Source organism: Lepisma saccharinum, chromosome 21 (genome assembly GCF_977018435.1).
Source record: "Lepisma saccharinum chromosome 21, izLepSacc3.1, whole genome shotgun sequence".
Lineage (NCBI taxonomy): Eukaryota > Metazoa > Arthropoda > Insecta > Zygentoma > Lepismatidae > Lepisma > Lepisma saccharinum.
The window spans coordinates 16,032,932-16,057,792 of NC_139249.1; the positions used below are offsets into that span (position 1 = coordinate 16,032,932).

The 24,861-nt window shown below is 42.8% G+C and overlaps 1 protein-coding gene across 1 annotated transcript in view; it reads left to right on the forward strand.

Moving 5' to 3' along the window:
- Positions 1–24,861, forward strand: part of Srp54k (signal recognition particle 54k) — a 150,725-nt gene that overhangs the window by 104,842 nt on the left and 21,022 nt on the right. The window lies entirely within an intron of this gene.

The following is a 24,861-nucleotide window of genomic DNA, read 5'->3' on the forward strand; positions in this document are numbered from 1 at the left end:
TTGAGGCTGATGGATGGTCGGAAGCCTGCTTGATGTGCAGGTAGGAGCTTCTTGGATGAAAGGTGTTGGTGTAATCTGCGTACAAGTACTTTTTCAAAGATTTTGCTGAGGGTCGATGTGAGCTGTATTGGTCTGTAAGAGGATACTTCGCGAACAGGTTTCCCGGGTTTGGCGAACAGCAGCATTTTGGAAACTTTCCATTCTGTCGGGAAGTAGCCTGTTCGTAGTATATGGGTATATATGGTGGCTAGGATGAGCAGAAAGGTTCTTGGAGCCTCTCTGACGAGTCGGTAGGTTACCGAGTCGAAGCCTGGAGCAGTGTTTGTTTTCCGAGATATGGCGCATGCTATGTCTTCTGGTGTTATAGGTGAGGTTAGAGGTTCATTTTCATCCATACTATGGTCATTGTTAGGTTTGAGAGCTCGGTTATGTGGGTTTGAGACACGTTGCACTGTACGTGATAGGGTTGTTTTGTGTAATGGTTCAGTTTGTGGTGTGAAGATACCTTGAAAGTGGTGTGCAAAGGCGTTTGCTTTCTCTTGGTCGTCGTCTACGGATTTCCCATCGACTATAATGGGATATGTAGTTCTTGACCTTTTCCCTGTGAGTTTGTTAAATTGCTGCCAGTATTTGGATGGATGTGATGTATCAGCCAGTGTATTGCACGTTTTTATCCAATTCCTTCTTTTATATGCAATGATATAGTTTTGTACCGTGCGGAGGAGTTGTCTATGATGCCGTAACGCTTCAGGATTTCTTGTTACAACATACTCTCGGAAGGCACGCCTGGAGGCTGAAATCAGTTTTAGATAGTTCGGCGGTAATTTTGGTTTATATAGATTGATGGTTTGAAGTGGGATGGTACTTTTCCCAGCTTCAGTTAAGGCGGAAGTGAGTAATGGGACTACATCATCCAGATCCCTATCGTTTGTTGGCGTATCTGCATTTTGCACGGCGTTTTCGATTGCATTACGATATTGTTCCCAGTCTGCTTGATCGTAGGAGTACCTTGTTATGAGAAAGGGTTTGTGAGGAGTTGGTGCAGGTGCGTCAACTGTAAAGATTATAGGTGCGTGATCGCTACCAATGGGTTCAAGTACATCCACGTTGCTATTTGTAAGGAGGGAAGTCGATGTAAGTACAACATCTGGAGAAGTACTGCTGATTGGTCTAGATGGTTTCGGAAGTTGGTGGAAATGGCAATTTTGGCAGCTGTCTATGTTTTGGTGAAATTGTCGCTTTTCGGCTTGTGGTCGACTATGGAGATTTATGTCGGCCATGATTATGTAATGCTTGTAGCTGTTTTCAATATAATTGATAAAGTTGTATGGTATAGGATGTCCAGGCCGAACATAGATGGTTGCTAGGGTAATGCTTCTGAGTAGGTGGAATGGGCGATCCTAGAACTACCTTTTGACCTACTTTCTCACCTTAATGGATTTCTCGCGTAAGGCACGAGCAGTGTTGCCAACTTCTTACTCGAAAAATCACCAAGGTTTTTGTTTTACGCACTAAACTAACCTACAATGAGAGAAAAATGGAGAGAAGAAAAGCTCTGGTATTACTTTTTAAGCTATTTTTTATGCTAACTCGTTTTTTGACCCACATTTGAAATGACTTACGATATTTTCCTATAAGGCTACCTCTCTTTTACTGTAAGGCCCCCCCCCTCTTTCCCCTCTTTTTTAGTGTAATCTACTACGACCTGCTAATAGGCTTTTGCTCTCAGCGTAATCCGTTTTACGGGGTAAACTAACCTACAATGAGAGAAAAATGGACGGAAGAAAAGCTCTGACATCAGTTTTTTTTAAGCTATTTTTTACCTTCTGCAAATCTTGCTCTTATGCTAACTCGTTTTTTGACCTTCATTTGAAATGACTTACCTATAAGGCTGCCTCTCTTTTACTGTAAGGCCCCCCCCCCCCCTCAGTGTAATCTACTACGACCTGCTAATAAACTTTTGCTCTCAGCGTAATCCGTTTTACGGACTAAACTAACCTACAATAAAAGAAAATTAGGCAGAAGAAGAAAAGCTCTGGCATCAGTATTTTAAGCTATCTTTTACCTTCTGCAAATTTTGCTCTTATGATACCTCGCTTTTTGACCAATATTTGAAATGACTTGCGACATTAAACAAAAAATATGTTCACTCGAATATGGAGTAGGTTACGAGAATGAGCAGGAAATTGCATTGTGTTGGTTTCGAAATACCGTCTTTTTATCTCTAATGAAATTCTAAAGCTTTTTATTACAATGAAATACCTGTAATGCGAAAGGGGATTTCGCGTGCTATGAATATTGACGCAATAAGGTCAATTTAACAATAGGTAGGCCTTGGGATGACGGAAGTATATATAGTAATGTCAGTTAGCGGCATAGATGCCAGTGATGCAAGTCCTCTTATCTCTAATGAAATTCTAAAGCTTTAGAATTTCATTACATTGAAATACCTGCAATGCGAAAGGGGGATTTCGCGTGCTATCAACATTGACGCAATAATGCAAATTCAACAAAGGGTAGGCCTTGGGATGACGGAAGTATATATAGTGACGTTAGTTAGCAGCATAGATAGCAGTAATGCAATGCGATGTATTATTCAAAATAACGTGGGTGAAATGTGGGGGAAGAATCTTCTAGAGCGGATTGTGTCGGATTTCTATTGGTCCACGTTGCGTTGGCTAACATTTCACTTTTGACCTTATTAGAAAACCGTATAAAACTTAAAACACTGGTGTAGAAAGTTCTGTTTTTATTTTAAACGATAGTGAAGAGCATTTCTGCAGTATTTTCCAAAGGTAAGTAATTTTGTTTCTTAGCTTACACAAATTAACTTTAATTTATAAGTGTGGTTTTGTTTTTATAAATTAATTTTTGAAACTAAACCTACAGTTTTAAGAACCACTTGTACCTCCACCGGGGTATCGAACTCTTAATTACAAAACAACGATGTTATCACTGTACCATCGCAGAGGCTAGTGGAAGTACTAATTGATTTGATGTTTTAAGTCCACTTTATGCACAGTAAGACGAATCGGGGGGTGGACCTACAGTTTCAAGAACTACTTGTGGGGGTATCGAAGCCTTGATTACAAGGCAACGACGCTACCGCTGTGCCATCGCAAAGTCTAGTGAAAGTACATAGTTATTCGAATCTTATTTATTTAAAATATTTAGTTTTTATGCATGCTTATTGATATTAAACCTCAAATTAAATAAAATCTGACAACTATATCCAATTATACTTATGGCTACAGAACGAGCATTCGCAAAAAGTGGTTTGAGATTTTTTTTACCACGTAAACAAAATGGGGGCGACATGCCAAATATGAACAGGCTATATAGATTTGAGAGAGAGATGGATAGGAAAAAAATTAATTAAAATTTAATTTCATGATTGCAACACGCGGAACTTAATGATTGATTTATTGATTTAGTTTATTTTACTTTGTGTTTTGCATGTTTTGGCTAATTTGCGAAGATAGGGGGTGAGTGATGAAATGGATGAATAGACATTCACAAACAACCAAGCCCGACCGGGATTTGAACCCCGGGGACTCTTGGCGTTGCAGTACGATGTGCTAACCAGTCGGCCACAGGGTCGGGGCAAACACGGACATACATAAAAATTAAATGTTTGGTGCTGATCACATCACATATTACCAACTATGTATTGGACTTCCCATATGCGCAGATATGAATTTATTTTTTACTTGTTGTAGTGCAAATATGTTGTCTGCGGCCTCCTCCATGGTGCAGTGGTAGGTAGGTTTGTATTCAAGGGTTCGATACTCGCTGGAGGTACAAGTGGTTTGGATAACATTTTAAAACTCTGTAGGTCTAGCCCCGATTCGTCTTACTGTGCATAAAGTGGACTTAAAAAAAAATACCAACTTAAATGTTGTCCGGTTCGGGTGACCCAGACCTACACTCTAAAATATTATTTTTCTCCTCCTCTCTCTCTAACCAAGATTGCAAATAATTGCAGGAATAATATTTTGTTTCAATATCGAGCTTATATTTAAATTTATACATGTGCGCATGCGCGCAGGGGGTAAATTTTATTTTTTGATCAGGTGGGTTGTAAGGTGAGTGAGTGAACATGTAGGAAAAGTACTGGTATATTAATTGATTTATTGATTTAGTTTATTTTAATTCGCGTTTTGCACCTTTGGCTAATTTGCGAAGATTGGGGGTGAGTGATGAAATGGATGAATAGATATTCACAAACAACCAAGCCCGACTGGGATTCGAACCCGGGGCCCTTGGCGTCACAGCGTGATGTGCTAACCACTCGGCCACAGGGTCGGGCAAGTGTTGGTATATACATAGATCAAAGTTACATGGTTCTAGGCCCCATAGGAGCCGAGAAAATCAATGTCTTGGAAAATGTCTTAAGACAAATATCTTAATCTTTAAGAAAGTCGACTTCCGGTCTGTCAAGATGTTACTTCCGGTCTGTCAAGAAAATTTTCTTAAGACAATTATCTTAAGACGTTTTCTAAGACATTGATTTTCTCGGCTCCTAATTGAGCTAGGATGATGATTGTGGGTTTGTTGGATAGGTTTTGATGATAACTACTCAACTACAAGCAAGCCCCCCCTCAATTTGTTTAAGAAATTCGATTTGATCCTAAAAAACATTCTGCATCCTATTGGAGTGCTTTGGATGTGTTTTTAGATTAAAAATTTTGTAATTGGGGAATGTAGAAAAGCTATTCTTGCTTGTTGGCGATATTTTTTAAAACTGCTCTGTGACCCTCTCGTTCTTCACGTCGTAGGCGAAGGACTTCTCTGCAATCAGGATGACGCTGCATAGGGTATCCTCGGGCAAGGCATCGTGGAACTCGCAGACGATCTTGATGTTGGTTCGATCGTTGACCACAACCTTTTTTCTCTTAGATGTGTTGATGACGAACATCGGCCTGCGGATTTTGAATTCGCTGGGCGTGTAGTACATGTCCACGCTTCCCTCGGTCACGCGTTTGTAAGCCGTGTAAGCTTCGTAAAGTTTGAGGTAATCGTTTTTGGTCACGTCGAGGTTGTAATTCTCGCGCGGGAACACTTCGTTGCGTCCATTCTTCAGATAAACGTTCTTGATCTTGCAGTCGTCAAACTTGCTGGAATCTTTTTCCTGATTGTTATTGCGCCCGGTCTGAAAGAGCACTACGACGAAATCTGGCATGTCGAACTGTATGTTGTTGAACTGCGTCGTCACGTCGAATTCCATGTGACTTCCCGACGCCATCTTCTGCACGCACTGGTAACCGTGAAAGTGAATCGGCACCTGGGGACTTTTCAAGATCTCCGCTTTGTACTTGAGGGCGTAGTTCGTTTCGTATTCCACCACCGGCATTCTCAATTCCATGCTCCGGATGACGCACTTGGCTGCTTCGGGTAAAGTGTTGGCTATCGGCGTGGTGGCGTCCGGACCCAAAGTAGAGTATCGCATCAGTGCGTCGTTGTCGTTGGCCGCTCTTCGAAACGTAACGCGCAGTCCTCCCTTCCACATGATCTCCTTGTAGTCTGAGAAGAAACCCGGCAGCAGACGCATGGGAAAGAGCACCGTGTGACTTCTCGTCGATATTTTGGTGCCGGCTTCGAATCCCCCCGCTTGATAGTATGCTGCGTCCGTTTTGGATAATTTCAACGTTCCCACTGCCGTCGACGTGATGCCTGGATAATCTATTCTGTCGATGACGGTATTGTGTTTCCTCACCTCCACCTGCGAGAACAGGTGAGGCACGAAGTTGTCCACGAGTATCAAGTTTGCTGCTGCGGGAAACGCGTCTCCGCTTTCTTTCTTCACCACGTCGAATTGAAGGTAGAGGTCTGCTCTGTGAGGATGAATGAACCCATCCCCTACGTCCACGTCGTATTCGATCTCCCTGTTTGCCTCGTTCAGATTGGCGAACGTGCGACGGTTGGGAGGGAAAGATTGCAATTCGTAACTTTCGATTTGCTCCATTTTTTTTTTTCACTATGTATGTTATTTATTATACGTTGATCTCTACGATGGCAGTAGTTGTTGCACCTGCGAAATCCACCACGTCTCCTTTCTCGTTCGTCACCACCAACTCTATGTCGTCTATGCGGTTGCGACATACTGGAAAATAGATCGGCGAAGAGGGCGTGTAGATGATCGGTTCCATGAATTCGGAACTTGGTTTGAAAGTGGCTATGATTCCCGTCTGCTTGTGACTTCCTAACAATCCGTCCGAGGATTTCGTGATCATACCTTCTGCCACGTTACAGTGTACGTTCAGAGTCTCTATGGCCAAGAATTTAGGAATGTTGGTTGCTGTGTGCTTGATGCCAGCTTCGAGTTTGGTGTCGTTCTCGAAACCTAAAAGTTCTCCCATGGTGCCCAGGTCCACGGTCTCCGTCGCCGACAGGATTTCCACTCTGTGAGTGACCGAATTTTGAGAAAAGTATGTGCCTTTGGGTAATTGAGCTTGCAAAGTGGAAAGATTGTATTGTCCTGGCGTGACGACGATGTGTTCGCTTCCGACGCTAATTTTGTTGTTGTGCTGCGTAACGTTGGGTATGAGGTACATGCTGTAGAATGCACGCAGAGCCACGGATTTAGGATAGACGATGTCGTCGTGCAGCGTGAGTTTCAAGATGGAAGATTCGCTCGTGAGATGGAACACGCCCATCCTAGTGATGCTGTTTGAGGTTCCACAATGCTTTCTGGAAATCCTCGATCGTAGGGTTATTTATTTTAGAGAGAAACGCGAGCATAGAGAGGCAGAGATGACCGCAGTTCACGTCTCCGAAATCTTGAATGCGTTCGTCGTTGTAGTATATGGAGGTTTTGCTTGTTTTCAGATAATGAACTAAATTTGTAGGTGGAACACCTCCAAAAGAATCGAAAACGAATGCTTTATTATCGTTTTTGTGGTAACATATCCAATGCGTGCCTGGATTTTCTTGACCGTCCAAGTTGACTACTCCACATTCTCTTCTTTTCACGCTTGAAGGTAACGAGTCGGACATGAAAACTCCTCTGAAGTGTTTGATTTGTAACGGTTCGATCAGAGATTCAATGTCTCGGTTGGTGAGTGCTTCTGTTTCTTTTTTTTAAACTTCTTCATCACGCCCTTTCCTCCTTTCTTCTCCATGGCCAGGTTGTGACGTTTCTGTTCTTCCAATTCCGCTTTGTTCTTCTTCGAGTCGATGACGGTTTTCGCGATGGCGGCACTTCCGCCGGCCAAACTTCCAACGGCCCCCAATGCTGCTAGGATGGCCGGGATGCTGAATATGAAACCTCCGATCTTTTGCTGTTTCCGCGAACGCTGCAATCTTTTCAATTGAGGTGTGCTGAGCAGTAATTTCATTCCGTGTCCTTTCGACAAGCAAGAACGTTTCTTCTCGCGTTGTTTCTTGGTGAGTAACCCATCGAGGGCACCTAGATTTTTAAGATTTGAGTATGGTATCTGGTACACGACACCCTTGGGCTTCATGTTGATGCTCTATGTGTTATTTTCACGGTATGTTATTTATATATATTCTGAGATTTTTTCTTGCGTAGTTTTTTACGGTATGTTATTTATATATTTTCAAGGCCTCGCAGTCGCTACACAAATTCTATTACGTGCTTCGTTTTCTTGCCAAGAAGTTCCTTTGTCCCCTTGTACACGATTCGAGTTTTGTTCTCGATTAAAATAGATAGCTTCTCGTCGGATAACATGTTAGCGTATCGATCTGGTAAAAATAGACTGTATTGTGCGTTGAGCAACAGGCGTACCTTGGGACCATACTGGGTAGAAACGATTGAACCGGAAGTTATCGTGTAAGGTTTGTCGACTTCCAATTCCCGAATTTTTACATACTCGACTGACAAATTTAGCATTTGTTTTAATGCTTGGAGATCACTCATTTTTTCAGTTGTCATATCGAAGAAGAGAAAATTTTCAGTGTGTGTATGTTAGAGAAATTTAATTGTTTTTTTTTTCACGATGTGTGTTATTTATATATACCCAATATTATTTTTTTTCACGATGTGTGTTATTTATATATCAAGTTTTTTTGACACGTATATATATTATTATTTTTTAACGGAGGAAGAAAGTTCGTGCTTCGGAAAACGCGAGGATGTGCGTGATGATTTCTTCAGTTTCCTGCATAGACTTGTACCAATCATCAGTATACCATCTTCTTCCCTGCATTGCCTCGTACAGTTCGTCCGACCTCTCGTTCAATTTTTCCCCTGCAGCCGAAAGCAGAATGTTGAGATCACCGCACCTCAGGCCGCTGATCTCCCGAAGAAGGTCCTTGAGAACCATTTCACAAGGGATGCGAAATTCCGGCATTGTTCTTGCTATGCTTACAAGTTTATTAACATCTCCGTTAACTACCTTTTTGAATATTTTAGATAGTAGTTCGTGCGGCAAATCAGTTATGCAAGCCATGTTGTTTTTTTTACTGTATGTTATTTATATACCCCACCCCAATTTTTGTTTCGTGTTCATGGCGATGGTGGTGCCTAGTGCGGCGACCCGTTCACCCAGCGATGCGTCTCTGCTCACGAACCTTTCGAAAGCTGCATGCTCTAACTTTCTGTCTGCTTCGTGACGTGCATTCAGATCCGTCTGCGTGGTGTTGTAGGCGATGTCGTGATCTTTGCATGCGGCGTCCAACGGATTCACACCCTTGTCTCCTCTCTCCAATCTTTTCTCGAGTTTGGTACCCGGTCCGCAGTACTGGTAGCCAGGTAAATGCATCTCGAAAGGTAACTTGTTGATGATGTCGTTTACGAGTCCCTTTCCTTCGGCCACGTTCCAGAATTTCGGAGGCAGCGTGTTGATGATTTTGATCAGGTAACCTATGCCCTTGTCGTCGTTAACGATGAAGTTGGAAAGTTTCGTGCTAATCATGTCCACGATACCAACCTTCTCGTTGTAGAAATTACGGTTGCCTGCATTCTCTTCGCCGGCTATCACCAACAATCGGTCCACGAGTTTCCTAACGTCGTCCACCCAAACGAATTCTTTGGGTAACGTGTTGTAGCGTTTGACCCCGCTGCCTGTTTTGACCTGGTTCCAAATCGGTTTGATGAGATTCCTGTACTTCTCGCCGCTGCTCGATTTCACCCTATTCTGCGAGGCGTCGTTGTTTTGGTACAAGGCATCCGTCATGATCAGAATTTCCTTGTAACTTTGGTAATCTTCGTCGGTGTAATCTTTCGGCTGCTTTTTCGCGACGAGTTCCCACAGTCCCACCGTACCCGGATACCTGGTCCAACTATCCTTGTCGCCTAAATTGACTTTAATGTCGTTGCCTTCGAAGGTCACCTTCGATTTCCCAATCTTCCACACCACACCGCCGCCTTCGCTGGTTTCCATGCTAGGATACAATCCGAACACTTCATCCTTGTCGAACTTCCCCGTGCTCAGGTAGTCTCGTGCCAAAGGTCCCAACTCGATCTTATCCGAAGACGACGACGTGCTGCCTATGGCTCGACGTCGTGCAGGTGCATCCTTCAGTTCGAACGGTGTCGAAGGAATGCTCGAAATGGGCGTGGGTACGGTGTAACTTTTAGCTGCGAGCGGTACGAGTTCATTAATCAAATTTTTATTTTGTTCCGTGACACTTTTAATTTCTTTACCTAGACCGCTGATGGCATCGATCACGGGTTGATCCTGACGTTTCTTCTCTTCGTAGAATCCGCGATTCTCAGATTTCCAACCTTTGAAGCGTTTCGCGAGGTAATCGCGAAGCTTGAGATTTTCGTCTTCGATTTTTCGTTTCGTCATGACGTTATTTATATACGTCGTTTCTCACAACGTTGCAACGTTTAGAAAGTCGTTGATTTTGTTTCTGTATTTTCCGTCGTTGGGTTTCCTCGTCATGTCGATCGTCGCGAATCCGAAATCGTCACCGTTCCAGCAAGTAGAGCAGCAGCCTTCCGAAAATTGATTGTAGTTCATGTCTCCGCCTACGTAGTCATCGTACGCGTGCTTGAGGTTGGTGTGATCTTGACGAAACAAACATATGAAATTAGCGTTGTCGCGTACTAACTGTTTTGGAATTTTGGAAAACGTTTGAGCTAGGTAAAAACAATCCATTCCTTTGTGACGACCTTGCGTGAAAAAGTTGCGAATTTCATTTTGATTTTCCAGGATGGCGTCGTCGAACACGACGACTGAATTTTCACGACAATCGTCGAGTGGTTTTATTTCCGAGGCGAACGTTGCAATGTCCAGACCATCGTACAGTTTCATCAGTTGCTGGTATTTGGATTGCTCCAAACTTTTCGAGAACACGTACAGGTGCCTGTTCTTCCAATCTAACCAATTCGGTGCGAGGAGAAAATTGTCCACGAGCAGTGTCGTTTTCCCACACCCCGAAGGACCTACGATCAGACAGCGGATGCTGTCGGGAAGCAACTTGCCGTTCTTTTTTTTTCTCGTTTGACTTTCCGGATCCGGTAGACGCTTCACCACGTTCCACGTACTTACAAGATCACTTCGTTCGCGTCGATCCAACTCTTTTCTGGAAGTCCCAGCCATTTGACAAACAGTTTGTCACCTTTCCTACGCAATACTTTCTCGATGAGGTACGTGTCAGGGTGTTTTGTTTTAGAGAGTTCCTCTTCGTAAAATCTTCCTTTCAAAATTTCGCCGCTACTATCTTTTATTATATACGTGTGTCGGTTTCCGGGTAAAACTCGAACCACCGTAAAAAGTTCCGTGCTCCAATTTTTTGTAAATCCCTTCTCGAAGGTGCGTTTGAATTTGCTGATCCTCACCTGGTCTCCAATTTTGTATTTAGCTTTTTTTGTCGTGGGTGTGTACTTTGGACAGTAAACGGTAGAAATTAAACGCTGCTCGTCGGACTTGGTAACGTCAACTGGCTTCATGCCTATTGTTCTGTGTACTGTATCATTATAGGTGTCAACGAGTTCCGGCAGGATGTCGACCCATTTGTAATTTCCCCGAAGCGTGAATCGTTTCCACATGTGTGTTTTCAAGGTTCGATTGAATCTTTCCACGATGCTGGCTTTGATGTGACTGAAGCTCGAATAATGTCGAATGCCATGTTTTTGAATAAACTTTTGGAATACGGCGTTGTAAAATTCTTTACCGTTGTCCGTTTGCAGAAACCGTGGTCGTCTGCCGCCGCTTTCGCGAAAAATTAATTTGAATGCTTCCGTGACGCACGTTCCCGTTTTCGCCTTCAAAGGTAGAGCCCATGCGAATTTCGAAAACGTGTCTATGACGGTGAGGAGGTACTTGTTGCCCTTGTTCAATTTATGTACGTTTTTCAAATTGCCGCTACTCATCTCCACGAGGTCGCTTTGCCAGAGGTCGTCGATGCCCTTGGTTACCACAGCCAAACGTTCGTAGTTGCGGCGTGCAGATTTATGCAATTCTTCGACGATGGCTTGCCTAGACATTTTTTTAAAGATTACGTTTCAAGAGAAGCACAAGCGTGATGGGATTCAAAGAGGGTGGCACTTCGCTCGTGTTTTGAATGATCAGCTTATCGCCGGCACTCACGTCGAAAACGGTGAGATCTTCGTCTTCGTGTATTTCATATATGTTGCGCGTTTCGTTCCAACGTGCCAGAGGAATGTTTCCTGCTTTCTGGACACCACGATTCGATATCAAAGTCATGGTGGGAACGCTAGCTTTTCTACCGTGAGACCAGTACGAAAATTCGTTTATCTGAATCGTGCCATCGAGGAGAAACTTGTAGTACGGATGATAAGGATGCAACATGTACAGTTTGTTACCTTCGACGAACGTGGAGATTCTCTGTTGATTGGGTACGCTGTTGATTTCGATGGCTTGCAGAGAATGCAGTTTAGCGAATTTAGTATCGATGCTAACGAGGTTGCTGTGAAGCTGACCCAGTGTGTTTTGTACGGGCACCAAATGCTCGACTATGGTATCCGTTACGGTAGAAAATGACGGTTTGATTTTCACTTCCACGTTCAACTGCTTGTAGCTTTCGTTGAGTTCTTGCAACTTGGCACCGAAAGAAGCCAGCGTCGATTCCTGCGTGGATTCCAGCACTCCAACTTGATCTCTGATGTTGACGACAATACTCTGAAGGTTCTCGACTTGATTCAATTTCGAACTTTTCTCGGTAAGATCGTTCACGATGCTTCGCATCTCTGTAAACTGCGTGTGAAGATCGGCGACGCTCTGCGAAGTGGGCAGCGTCGACACCAGCGAAGCAAGTTCGTCTCGAATCTGTTCCACGTTCGCCGTTTCCGTTTCCAATCGTTTCAGCATACGTGATATGTTTCTTTTCAAAGCATGTAATTCTTTGGAGGTGGGCAGATTGGCCACTTTACTCTCGAGATCGCTCAACGAACTTTTGATGTCGCTCGATTCGGATAGTGCCGTCACCGCCGTTTTCAATTTTTCCAAATCTTCGCTCGAAGGTACGCTCGTCCGTAACGATTCCAAGTCACCCTGTATGTTGTCGAGTACGTGATGAAAATGAGCAAGATTGGATTCGACGTTCAAATTTTCTAAATATTCGATCTTCTGCTGAACCGTGATTAACGTGTCCTGAATACTCGTCAACACACTTGCTTCAGCGTGAATATTTTTAATTTCTTCGTTGATCAACTCCAGAGACGCCTGAAGCGTAGCGATGGTGGTTTGAATGTGTTCGAAATCTTGATAGGCCTCCAATTGAATTTTTATGTTCGCGACGCTTTTACCGATGACCTGCAGTTCGTCCGACGATGGTAGGTTCGTCATTGTATCTTCCAAAGTCTGCAACTTGGATTTAATTTCTTCCAACGTGCTGGTGAATTCTTCTTGTAATTTGGAAACGACGACATGCAAGCGTTCTGCGTCTATATCGTTCACGACGGTTTGAAGTTCAGTGAAATTCTTTTCTATTGCGGAAGTTCGTTCTTCGATTTCGAGTTTCAATTTTTCCAAATCTTCATTTTTCGCTTGAAATTGCTGTAATTTGGCCAAATCATTTTGAAGCGAATCCACGCTCAACTGTATATTTTGAACGTTGTCGTAAGAAGGTACGTCGACATAATTTTTTATCAGCGTTTTCAGTTCGGAATCGATTTTCAGAATGGGGTCGAGACATTGCGTTTGGAGCGTAGCGATTTCCGACTCTAAACTTTTGTTTAAGGTTTCCTGCAAAGCAATCAAATCGGTCCTCAACTTCTTAACTCGAATGTCCAACATGAGAATCTCTTCTGCATGGTCTACACGCTTGGTGTTGCCGAAAATGTCGTTAGGCATTTTTGGTTAACGGTTATTTATAATAGGATAGACGATTCGTAATTCTACGAAGAGAGGAATAAGTTTATCGTAATCTCCTAGGAGTTGAACGTAAAGATAATCTCCTGCAGACACATCGTACGTAATGTTAGAAAGCATCTTGTCGTGCTTGATTCGAAAAATGTTCTTGCCGGTAGAAATTTTGATTTCGCCTGCGTTTTCCGGATTCACGGTGATTTGAAGTTTCCCATCGATCGGAATTTCGTAGAAATGTAAATTATTATTAAAAACATAAAACATCTTGCCCACATCATCATCTAATTTCGTCCAAATGCTGTTGAGGTGAATGATCAACAGACCATTGAGTTTAGTTAACATGGAAGGTAGATCTGTCGTCGTGCGGTGTACAGCCTCCATGTTGGTTTGTTTTCGAAAACCAAAGAGATTCATGCTGGTTATTTAAGAAAAAAATTGAGAACATATCTAATATAAACAACACCACAAATAGTAACTTCGTCTATGATAGATCATTTATGGTTTTGGGGTCTAATATAAATAACACCACAAATAGTAACTTCATCCATGGTAGATTATTTATGCTTGGGGGTCTAATATAAATAATTACTACAAATAGTAACTTTATCTATGGTAGATCATTTATGGGTTTCGGGGTCTAATATAAATAACACCACAAAAAAATGTGTGCAATTTAGTAACTTCATTTTTTTTCTTAGCAAAAAAATGGAGAAGAAGCAAGCGAAACGTGCATGCGACCAATGTGGGAAATATATATCCATCTCTCACTTGAGTAGACATCGGAAGGATGTGCATGGGGAAGGATCAAGTAAGAGAGAGCTCGATGTTGACGATCAAGCGCCACGAAAAAAGCAGAAGAGTGCCGGCGAAAATATTAGAAATATTTTAATTGAGGAGACTTTCCAATCTGAAGAAACATCTGATCTAAACAACTTTTTTCCCTCGGTCAAAACCAAGTTAATTTCGTCTATCACCGAAGCTTTGTTGCAATGCTCGTTGAAAATCCACCTCATCGTTTCCGTCATGTATGAAAACGTAAAAAAAGAGCGAGAAACTTTCCATCATTACACTGGTGTAAAGAGCCTCCACGCCGCCGACGTCGATAAGGTGGATGCCATTTGCAGCCAGATGTTTGACGCTTTGTTGAACAAGCACGAGACTTTCGAACAACGTGGATCGGGTTGGACACTTTGCGGTTCGCCTCACACTTTAACTTTGAAGGTGGCACGATACAACCCGATGGGAGCATCCAGCTACATCGATTTGCCCCCGGAAATAGCCGGTAAAAAAGCCATCATCAACATTCAAAATGAAGATAACAGATGCTTTTTGTGGTGCATCATTGCCGATCATCACCCAGCCAATAATAACAAACATCGTTTATACCACTACAACAAGCCAGAATATCTCTCAGAATTTGAAAAACCTATGGCTGGCATTAATTACCCCGTAAATCTACGAGACATTAGTAAATTTGAGGCACAGTACAAGACAGATAAAAACGAAAATATAGCAGTACACATCTTCGGATTAGACAAAAACAACACCATCTACGTACTCAGACACAGCAACATTAAAAGTAATCGCGTCATCAGATTACTCCTGATCGAAGATGATGATAATTATCATTACTGTCTAATCCAGAATCTTCCAAAATTAATAAGAAGTCAAATTACCACACATCAACATAAAATTCAAGTATGCGACAGATGCCTGAGTATATTCTACGGTCGAGGGAAAAAAAATGCTGATGAAGAACTCCAAGATCATCATGAAATGTGCAGTAAACATCCGGCTACGGCTATCAAAATGCCTTCTCATGACATGTCATTTTCCAACTACAAGGCGTTACTCTGGCATCCCTTGGTGATATGCGCCGACTTTGAAAGTTTCCAACTTCCGCTCGCCACATGCGAACCGAATCCCAGCGTATCGAGCACCACCGAAATTCTACATCACGAAGCCTGCGCTTTTGGATTGATGGTCAACAACACAGGCAATGTTATTTTACATCGTAGCAATGATGCTCCACAAAAATTCGTTCAAACCTTGAAACGGATGGCCATACAATTCGCTCCTCTACTAAGAGAAGACAAAGCAATGGAGCCTCTTACCCAGGAAGAGGAGGAAGCATACGACCTTGCCTCTCAGTGTGGTGTGTGCGAAAGTAACTTCACCCTCGAAAATGTCAAAGTTCGCCACCACAACCATCACACAGGAAAATATGTAGCCCCCCTGTGTAACAACTGTAATCTACAAATCAAGAAACCGAATTTTATTCCAGTATTCATTCACAATTTGGAGGGCTACGACGCCAAAATCTTCATAAAGGAGATGGGATGCGACGCTCAACCCATTAGCGTCATAGCTCGCACCAATGAGAAATTCATTTCATTCAGCAAGAAGGTGGACGTTGGAAATGGCAATCACGTAGAAATTCGCTTCTTGGACTCCTACAACTTTCTGTCTTCGAGTTTGGCGACACTCGCGTCTCAACTCACCGACGATGATTTGATCGCCACCAGGAAATGTTTCGGCGACCAACATTTAGCACTGTTGAGACGCAAGGGTGTTTACCCGTACGAATACATGACGGATGCTTCCAAATTCTCAGAAACATCGTTACCACCGAGAGAAGTATTCTACAGTCGTCTTAGCGACACCTGTTGCACCGAAGAGGACTACCATCATGCTCAGCTCGTGTGGTCTACATTCTCTTGTCAAACCATGGCCGACTATCACGATGTGTATCTGAAACTGGATGTTACGCTATTGAGCGACCGTTTTCATCTCCATCGCTCGAGAGGAATGGCAGCATATGGTTTGGACCCCGCTTTCAGCTACACCACACCGGGTTATTCTTGGCAGGCAATGTTAAAATCCACGAAGGTGAAGATAGAACTCATCAAGGACGTCAATCAACTTTTGTTTGTCGAAGAGGCAAAAGCGGTGGAATCGTCCAGTGCCCCCTTCGATACGTCAAAGCCAACAATTCATATGTTGTCGATTTCGATGCAGAGAAACCGACAAACTTCTTGGCATACTGGGACATGAACAACCTGTATGGTTATGCCATGTCCGAGACTCTGCCCATCGGAGAATACGAATGGATGAGCGAGCAGGAACTTCAAGATTGTTTGGAATGGGGCGAAGATCATGAAAATGGATGTTTCCTGAAAGTAGATTTGGAATATCCTGCATCGCTTCATCGAGAACACCATGGATTTGCGATGGCACCTGTGATGGAATCGGCTCCGGAGAAGAAGCTGATGCTCACCTTCAAGAGCAAAGAGAATTACGTGGTGCATTATCGTCTCCTACAATTCTACCTCCAGCATGGATTGGTTTTGACGCACGTGCACTCGGGATTGAAGTTTAGACAGACCAGGTGGCTAGCACCCTATATCGACGGCAACACTCAACGTCGAGCATCAGCTTCTTCTTCCGCAGACAAAGACCTATACAAATTAATGAACAACAGCATCTACGGCAAGAGCATGGAAGATGCGAGGAAAAGAAGAAATATCAACTTGGTCTCCGACCCGAAGAAAATAAACAAGCTCGTCGCTCAGCCCACGTACAAGAACTTCACGATACTGAGCGACACGTTGGTATTGATCGAACGTGCTCTCAGAAACATAACATTCGACAAACCAATCGCCGTGGGAGTCGCGATCCTCGAGTTGTCAAAGCTGGCCATGTACAAGTTTCACTACGACATCATGAAACCACGCTATGGAGAGGCGATCGAGGTGGCGTACACCGACACGGACAGCTTCGTGTACAACATCCACACCGACGATCTATACGAAGATCTGAAAAACATGAGCCAGCATTTCGACTTCTCTAACTATCCGAAAGATCACGCTCTCTTCAACGACAGCCAGAAAATGACGATCGGGAAGATGAAGGATGAAGTCAACGGCCGCATCATCACAGAGTTTGCTGGTCTTCGAGCGAAAATGTACGCCATCAAAATCCACGACGAGACCGAAATAAAAAAAGCAAAGGGGGTGGGGCGTTCGAGCACAAACAAACTGACCGTAGAACATTACAAGTCGTACTTGTTCGACAAAAAAATCAAACGCATGACCGAACATCGGATCACGAGCACCATCGACCAGTTGCGTACATCCACAATCAACAAAGTGGCGCTTGATCCCCGCGACACCAAATTGAGGCTACTCGACTGCAACATCCACACCCGAGAATGGGGATGCCATGACGAGGAAGAAACCTGCTCGCACCATTAGACTTCTCAATCAAAAAAGTACGTATTATTTCTTGCACCACTTTTTTTTTTAAAAAAAACAATTATTCGCACTTATTTTTGCATTCACACTTTTTTTATATTTTTTCTATTATTTTTTAAAAAAAAACAATCATTCACACTTTTTTTTAATATTTTTCTATCGTTTTTTTTTAAAAAAAACAATCATTCACACTAATTTTTGCATTCACACTTTTTTTATATTTTTCTATCATATTATGTACACTATTTTGAGGATATTTTTTTATTTCTTTCAGGTGCTGCACCCCCTACGGAAACTTTTTTTAGTTCTTACACATTCTATTCTTAACCAAAAAATTTTTCTTCTCTTCAATCATAAAACACACACATTATACACGGAGGTCCTCTGTAGGGAGTCATGGGAGGGTTTAAAAAAAAAAACCCATGAAACTCTACAAAGGCATGGCTTTGTTAGCCGTGGCCATTAGAACTGTGTTGGGCACCACGCACCCCTGGCGGGATATTTTCTTTTTTTGGGGGCCAGGGATTTCCTTAACAAAAAATAAATTTTGATTATCACACGCACACATTGTAGAAGATCACACCTGAGAGTTTTAATAACAAAACAATATAGCAGATTACGCTGAGAGTGCAAGGTCGTGGTAGATTACACTGAGGGGCCTTACAGTAAGAGGAGACGGCCTTATAGGAAAATATCGTAAGTCATTTCAAATATAGGTCAAAGAACGATGTTAGCAAAATTTGCAGAAGGTAAAAGATAGCTTAAAATACTGATGCCAGAGCTTTTCTTCTTCTGCCTAATTTTCTTTTATTGTAGGTTAGTTTAGTCCGTAAAACGGATTACGCTGAGAGCAAAAGTTTATTAGCAGGTCGTGGTAGATTACACTGAGGGGGGGGGCCTTACAGTAAAAGAGAGGCAGCCTTATAGGTAAGTCATTTCAAATGAAGGTCAAAAAACGAGTTAGCATAAGAGCAAGATTTGCAGAAGGTAAAAAATAGCTTAAAAAAAAACTGATGTCAGAGCTTTTCTTCCGTCCATTTTTCTCTCATTGTAGGTTAGTTTACCCCGTAAAACGGATTACGCTGAGAGCAAAAGCCTATTAGCAGGTCGTAGTAGATTACACTAAAAAAGAGGGGAAAGAGGGGGGGGGCCTTACAGTAAAAGAGAGGTAGCCTTATAGGAAAATATCGTAAGTCATTTCAAATGTGGGTCAAAAAACGAGTTAGCATAAAAAATAGCTTAAAAAGTAATACCAGAGCTTTTCTTCTCTCCATTTTTCTCTCATTGTAGGTTAGTTTAGTGCATAAAACAAAAACCTTGGTGATTTTTCGAGTAAGAAGTTGGCAACACTGCTCGTGCCTTACGCGAGAAATCCATTAAGGTGAGAAAGTAGGTCAAAAGGTAGTTCTAGGATCGCCCATTCCACCTACTCTTCTGTGTCTCAGATATATTGTTGCTATGCTGTATTCCGGCAAGTTGAAATACGGTGGTAATGTGTGTTCTCTGTGCGGATATGATTTTCGAAAGCCAATTTCAGTCCCTCCATTTGCACGTTGAGCTTCCGTTGGCCCATCATGTCGAATCATAGTATATCCGCTGATCTTGGGTTTGAGTTTTGGCGTTAGGAATGTTTCGTTCAGGGCGAAAGCTGATATATTCTTTTCCTGCAAGACAGTCTCAAATAAGCTTTTGTGTTTTGTTAAAGAGCGAATATTTAAGAAGAGAAAATAATAGCCCATGATTGTTATGAAGAGTCTGAAAACTGTTTTAGGATGTACTTGTGTTTTCAAGAGGGTTGATATTGAAATGGACATGTGGTCCCGTATACGTAGCGTGTAACTGCAGTTTGAAAAGTGTTTTTGCGGCGAGTATGACTTGGTCCAGAATATGTGTGCGTAGAAATGGCTGGATGTTTTGAGTTGTAATAGTAAAGAATCGTAGCAGATCTTCCACAGTGATTGGGTCCATTAGTGAATTTGCCGGTTTGGTTGAGTTATCTATAGTTCGGATGGGAACAACAAGCTCAGGGTGATTTGGTTCTGGGTTAGGTTTGGCTTGGCATTTATAGCTGTAAGTAGGATGTCCTTCAGAGCATGTGTTGCATTTAGGCGGGTTCTGGATGTTTGTACAAGTGTTCGTGGAATGTGGCCCAGAACAGTATCCACAGATTGCTGAATTTGGACAGTTGGTTGTAGTGTGCTGATTGTATGTTTGACAACGTTCACAACGCACTGGTAGTGGTGTTGACGTCCTGGAAGGTTCGACTCTGTGCTTTCGACAATATATATAGGCTCCATTGTGCAATAGTTCGTCCACGGTATCTTTATCTACTGTCAGTATTCGAACCATATAGGTTGGTCCGTTGTCATTTCGGATTCTCATGCACTTGTGGATGGTGTGACCTTCTGCCTGAATTTCTTCAGCGATTTCTGTGTCGGTGTATTCAGGGGGAACACCCCGAATCACCACTGATAGCATTGGTGCTCGTTTAGGCGGAGGAGGTTGCTTTGGACGTGTAGAGGTTTGTGGCTTCATATTGGCATTTGTACCAAAAATTTGGTAGGAGGCCTTGTCTCTGATAATGGTGGAGAAATGTGGGTCAGTAGATTTTATAAGTATTCCGTTCCTGGTGAAGACTATTTCATTAACTGAAGCTCTTGGCACATATTTTAGGATTTGATTTAGGATATGTTTTGGCGTCTTGTATTTGGTGTCGTAGTTCGAAAGAAGGAAATTGTACAGCATTGGTGTCTGTGTGTTTACTTCGGTCTTGTTCTGTCTGGAGTCTGTTCTCTCTGGAATTTTCTGCTTTTTGTTGGCAAGTGGTGACCTAGATCGATCGCGGGAATCCATGGAAGAGCTTCGGGGATTTGGGTTTTCTAGCTTGTTCCGGCCTCTGGCTCTGACATCTCTAGGGACAGTATCCCCAACTTGTTGGGGGGGGGCCTTTATGCATCGCTTCCCTTGCACTACTTTGCAATCGGCGAGTGAGTGCGGAAGCTGCACTTTGCACGTGATGGAGAGAGTCAGAGTCAAAGTCTCGGAACAGACACTTACCAAACAAGATTTTAGAACCAAACAGCCAATGAGAAACGAGGACAGAAACCAGAGCCAACGGAAGAAAGAAAGGATTGGTACTGTGACCAGAGCTCCACCGGTGAATGTTTGGGGCTACAACCTATTTGCGGCCACCTGAAAATTGTCGTTCGAGCTAGATATCCCTTCGCAGCAAGGCGTTCAACAAAGTACCTCGGGAACACCAAACCACTGTGTAGACTGCAATTACCTCCAGTCGTCCGTTCCAAACGTACTGAAATTGCAGTCAAAGAGAATGTTCCAAGGGGGTTTTCTCTCGACGCACCGACGTGTTTTGCAGGGTTTTTTTTTTTTTTTTCTTTTTTTTTTTTTTTTTTTTGCCAGTGTTAACCCGTTGAGAGGGTTATGCCCTCACTTCGGTAAGTGATTTCATTGTAAGTTATGTGTCTTTCATCATTTTGGATGGTCTAAGTGCTTTTTTATATTGCAGAATATTTTTCTTATTAAGATTGGTGATTCGTATGTGTTATCTTACTTTTGGGCATGGTTGAGAAGATTGTAAATATGGATTTCGATATTTGGAGTCGGAGTATTGTTGGTACTGCTTAGGCTGTAGTGGTGGGATAAATATGGCATGATAACTGCGATGGATGATATATATCGTATTCGTGTTTCTGTGGGTCTAGATCATCTAGATAACATGAATACATGGTGAGCAGGTGTTGTAATGGCGTATAAATATGTGTAGGTGCTGCATCATGTCGGATATCAAGATGAATGGTATTCCAGAATACTGGGTTTTCGGATATCATGGCTTTGTTTATGTATCGTTGGCGAAGGCTCTCGACGTGATACAGAATAGTCGGGAAGGAAATTCTGTCATACAGTAGTGCTGTGGGATAAGGTAATTTAATCCGGAAAGCCAATCTAAATGCGTGCCGTTCAAAGATTTACAGTTGGTCGTAGAAGGAGGCAGAAGCGTCAATCCAAGCAATATGCCCGTGAGTGATGGCTGGGCGCAAGAACATTTTGTAGGTGGTTAGGACTGTTGTCGGGTGTAATCCCCAAGATGTACCCACCAGTTTCCATAATAGGTTTAGGCGGTTCTTTACCTTCTTCTTTATCCTTTCTAAGTGTGGACGCCAGGTCAGTTTTTCATCTATGGTAACCCCAAGGTATGTTACGTGATTTGAAGGTAAGATGCGTCTCCCCTCTATTTTAATCTCCAAGAGTTTGGGGTTTAGGTGTACTTTGGAGCGACAGTGGGGAGGTAGGAAAACTACTCCCTGAGTTTTTGAAGAGTTTATTGATAGTTTCCATTGATTGCACCAGCGAATAAAGGAGTCTACGGCCTTTTGGAGTGTTTTATTAATGGATTGAACTGTTTTCCCAAGAGTTAGAAAAGCAGTGTCATCTGCAAATTGGAATACGTGTGTGCTGGTATCCATGGTCGGCATATCTGTTACATACATTAAATGTAACAGCGGTGACAAAACAGACCCCTGTGGGACTCCTGTGTGCAAGAAGATGGGATAGGATGTTGCCGAGTTCAGAGAGATGTATGCCATGCGGCCTGCCAGGAACGAATGGATGAGGCGAATGTAGCATTGAGGAAGTTGGAATTTGTGGAGTTTATATATTAATCCCGAATGCCATACTTTGTCAAACGCCTTTTCGAGATCGAATATAAGAAGACACGATGGCAAGGACTTGTTATAGTGGTTTGTTATAGTTGTTATCAATCTCAGAAGTTGGTCGTTGAGGTTGATGGATGGTCGGAAGCCTGCTTGATGTGCAGGTAGGAGCTTCTTGGATGAAAGGTGTTGGTGCAATCTGCGTACAAGTACTTTTTCAAAGATTTTGCTGAGGGTCGATGTGAGCTGTATTGGTCTGTAAGAGGATACTTCGCAAACAGGTTTCCCGGGTTTGGCGAACAGCAGCATTTTGGAAACTTTCCATTCTGTCGGGAAGTAGCCTGTTCGTAGTATATGGGTATATATGGTGGCTAGGATGAGCAGAAAGGTTCTTGGAGCCTCTCTGACGAGTCGGTAGGTTACCGAGTCGAAGCCTGGAGCAGTGTTTGTTTTCCGAGATATGGCGCATGCTATGTCTTCTGGTGTTATAGGTGAGGTTAGAGGTTCATTTTCATCCATACTATGGTCATTGTTAGGTTTGAGAGCTCGGTTATGTGGGTTTGAGACACGTTGTACTGTACGTGATAGGGTTGTTTTGTGTAATGGTTCAGTTTGTGGTGTGAAGATACCTTGAAAGTGGTGTGCAAAGGCGTTTGCTTTCTCTTGGTCGTCGTCTACGGATTTCCCATCGACTATAATGGGATATGTAGTTCTTGACCTTTTCCCTGTGAGTTTGTTAAATTGCTGCCAGTATTTGGATGGATGTGATGTATCAGCCAGTGTATTGCACGTTTTTATCCAATTCCTTCTTTTATATGCAATGATATAGTTTTGTACCGTGCGGAGGAGTTGTCTATGATGCCGTAACGCTTCAGGATTTCTTGTTACAACATACTCTCGGAAGGCACGCCTGGAGGCTGAAATCAGTTTTAGATAGTTTGGCGGTAATTTTGGTTTATATAGATTGATGGTTTGAAGTGGGATGGTTCTTTTCGCAGCTTCAGTTAAGGCGGAAGTGAGTAATGGGACTACATCATCCAGATCCCTATCGTTTGTTGGCGTATCTGCGTTTTGCACGGCGTTTTCGATTGCATTACGATATTGTTCCCAGTCTGCTTGATCGTAGGAGTACCTTGTTATGAGAAAGGGTTTGTGAGGAGTTGGTGCAGGTGCGTCAACTGTAAAGATTATAGGTGCGTGATCGCTACCAATGGGTTCAAGTACATCCACGTTGCTATTTGTAAGGAGGGAAGTCGATGTAAGTACAACATCTGGAGAAGTACTGCTGATTGGTCTAGATGGTTTCGGAAGTTGGTGGAAATGGCAATTTTGGCAGCTGTCTAGAGTTTGGTGAAATTGTCGCTTTTCGGCTTGTGGTCGACTATGGAGATTTATGTCGGCCATGATTATGTAATGCTTGTAGCTGTTTTCAATATAATTGATAAAGTTGTATGGTATAGGATGTCCAGGCCGGACATAGATGGTTGCTAGGGTAATGCTTCTGTGCCTCAGATATATTGTTGCTATGCTGTATTCCGGCAAGTTGAAATGCGGTGGTAACGTGTGTTCTCTGTGCGGATATGATTTTCGAAAGCCAATTGCAGTCCCTCCATTTGCACGTTGAGCTTCCGTTGGCCCATCATGTCGAATCATAGTATATCCGCTGATCTTGGGTTTGAGTTTTGGCGTTAGGAATGTTTCGTTCAGGGCGAAAGCTGATATATTCTTTTCCTGCAAGACAGTCTCAAATAAGCTTTTGTGTTTTGTTAAAGAGCGAATATTTAAGAAGAGAAAATAATAGCCCATGATTGTTATGAAGAGTCTGAAAACTGTTTTAGGATGTACTTGTGTTTTCAAGAGGGTTGATATTGAAATGGACATGTGGTCCCGTATACGTAGCGTGTAACTGCAGTTTGAAAAGTGTTTTTGCGGCGAGTATGACTTGGTCCAGAATATGTGTGCGTAGAAATGGCTGGATGTTTTGAGTTGTAATAGTAAAGAATCGTAGCAGATCTTCCACAGTGATTGGGTCCATTAGTGAATTTGCCGGTTTGGTTGAGTTATCTATAGTTCGGATGGGAACAACAAGCTCAGGGTGATTTGGTTCTGGGTTAGGTTTGGCTTGGCATTTATAGCTGTAAGTAGGATGTCCTTCAGAGCATGTGTTGCATTTAGGCGGGTTCTGGATGTTTGTACAAGTGTTCGTGGAATGTGGCCCAGAACAGTATCCACAGATTGCTGAATTTGGACAGTTGGTTGTAGTGTGCTGATTGTATGTTTGACAACGTTCACAACGCACTGGTAGTGGTGTTGACGTCCTGGAAGGTTCGACTCTGTGCTTTCGACAATATATATAGGCTCCATTGTGCAATAGTTCGTCCACGGTATCTTTATCTACTGTCAGTATTCGAACCATATAGGTTGGTCCGTTGTCATTTCGGATTCTCATGCACTTGTGGATGGTGTGACCTTCTGCCTGAATTTCTTCAGCGATTTCTGTGTCGGTGTATTCAGGGGGAACACCCCGAATCACCACTGATAGCATTGGTGCTCGTTTAGGCGGAGGAGGTTGCTTTGGACGTGTAGAGGTTTGTGGCTTCATATTGGCATTTGTACCAAAAATTTGGTAGGAGGCCTTGTCTCTGATAATGGTGGAGAAATGTGGGTCAGTAGATTTTATAAGTATTCCGTTCCTGG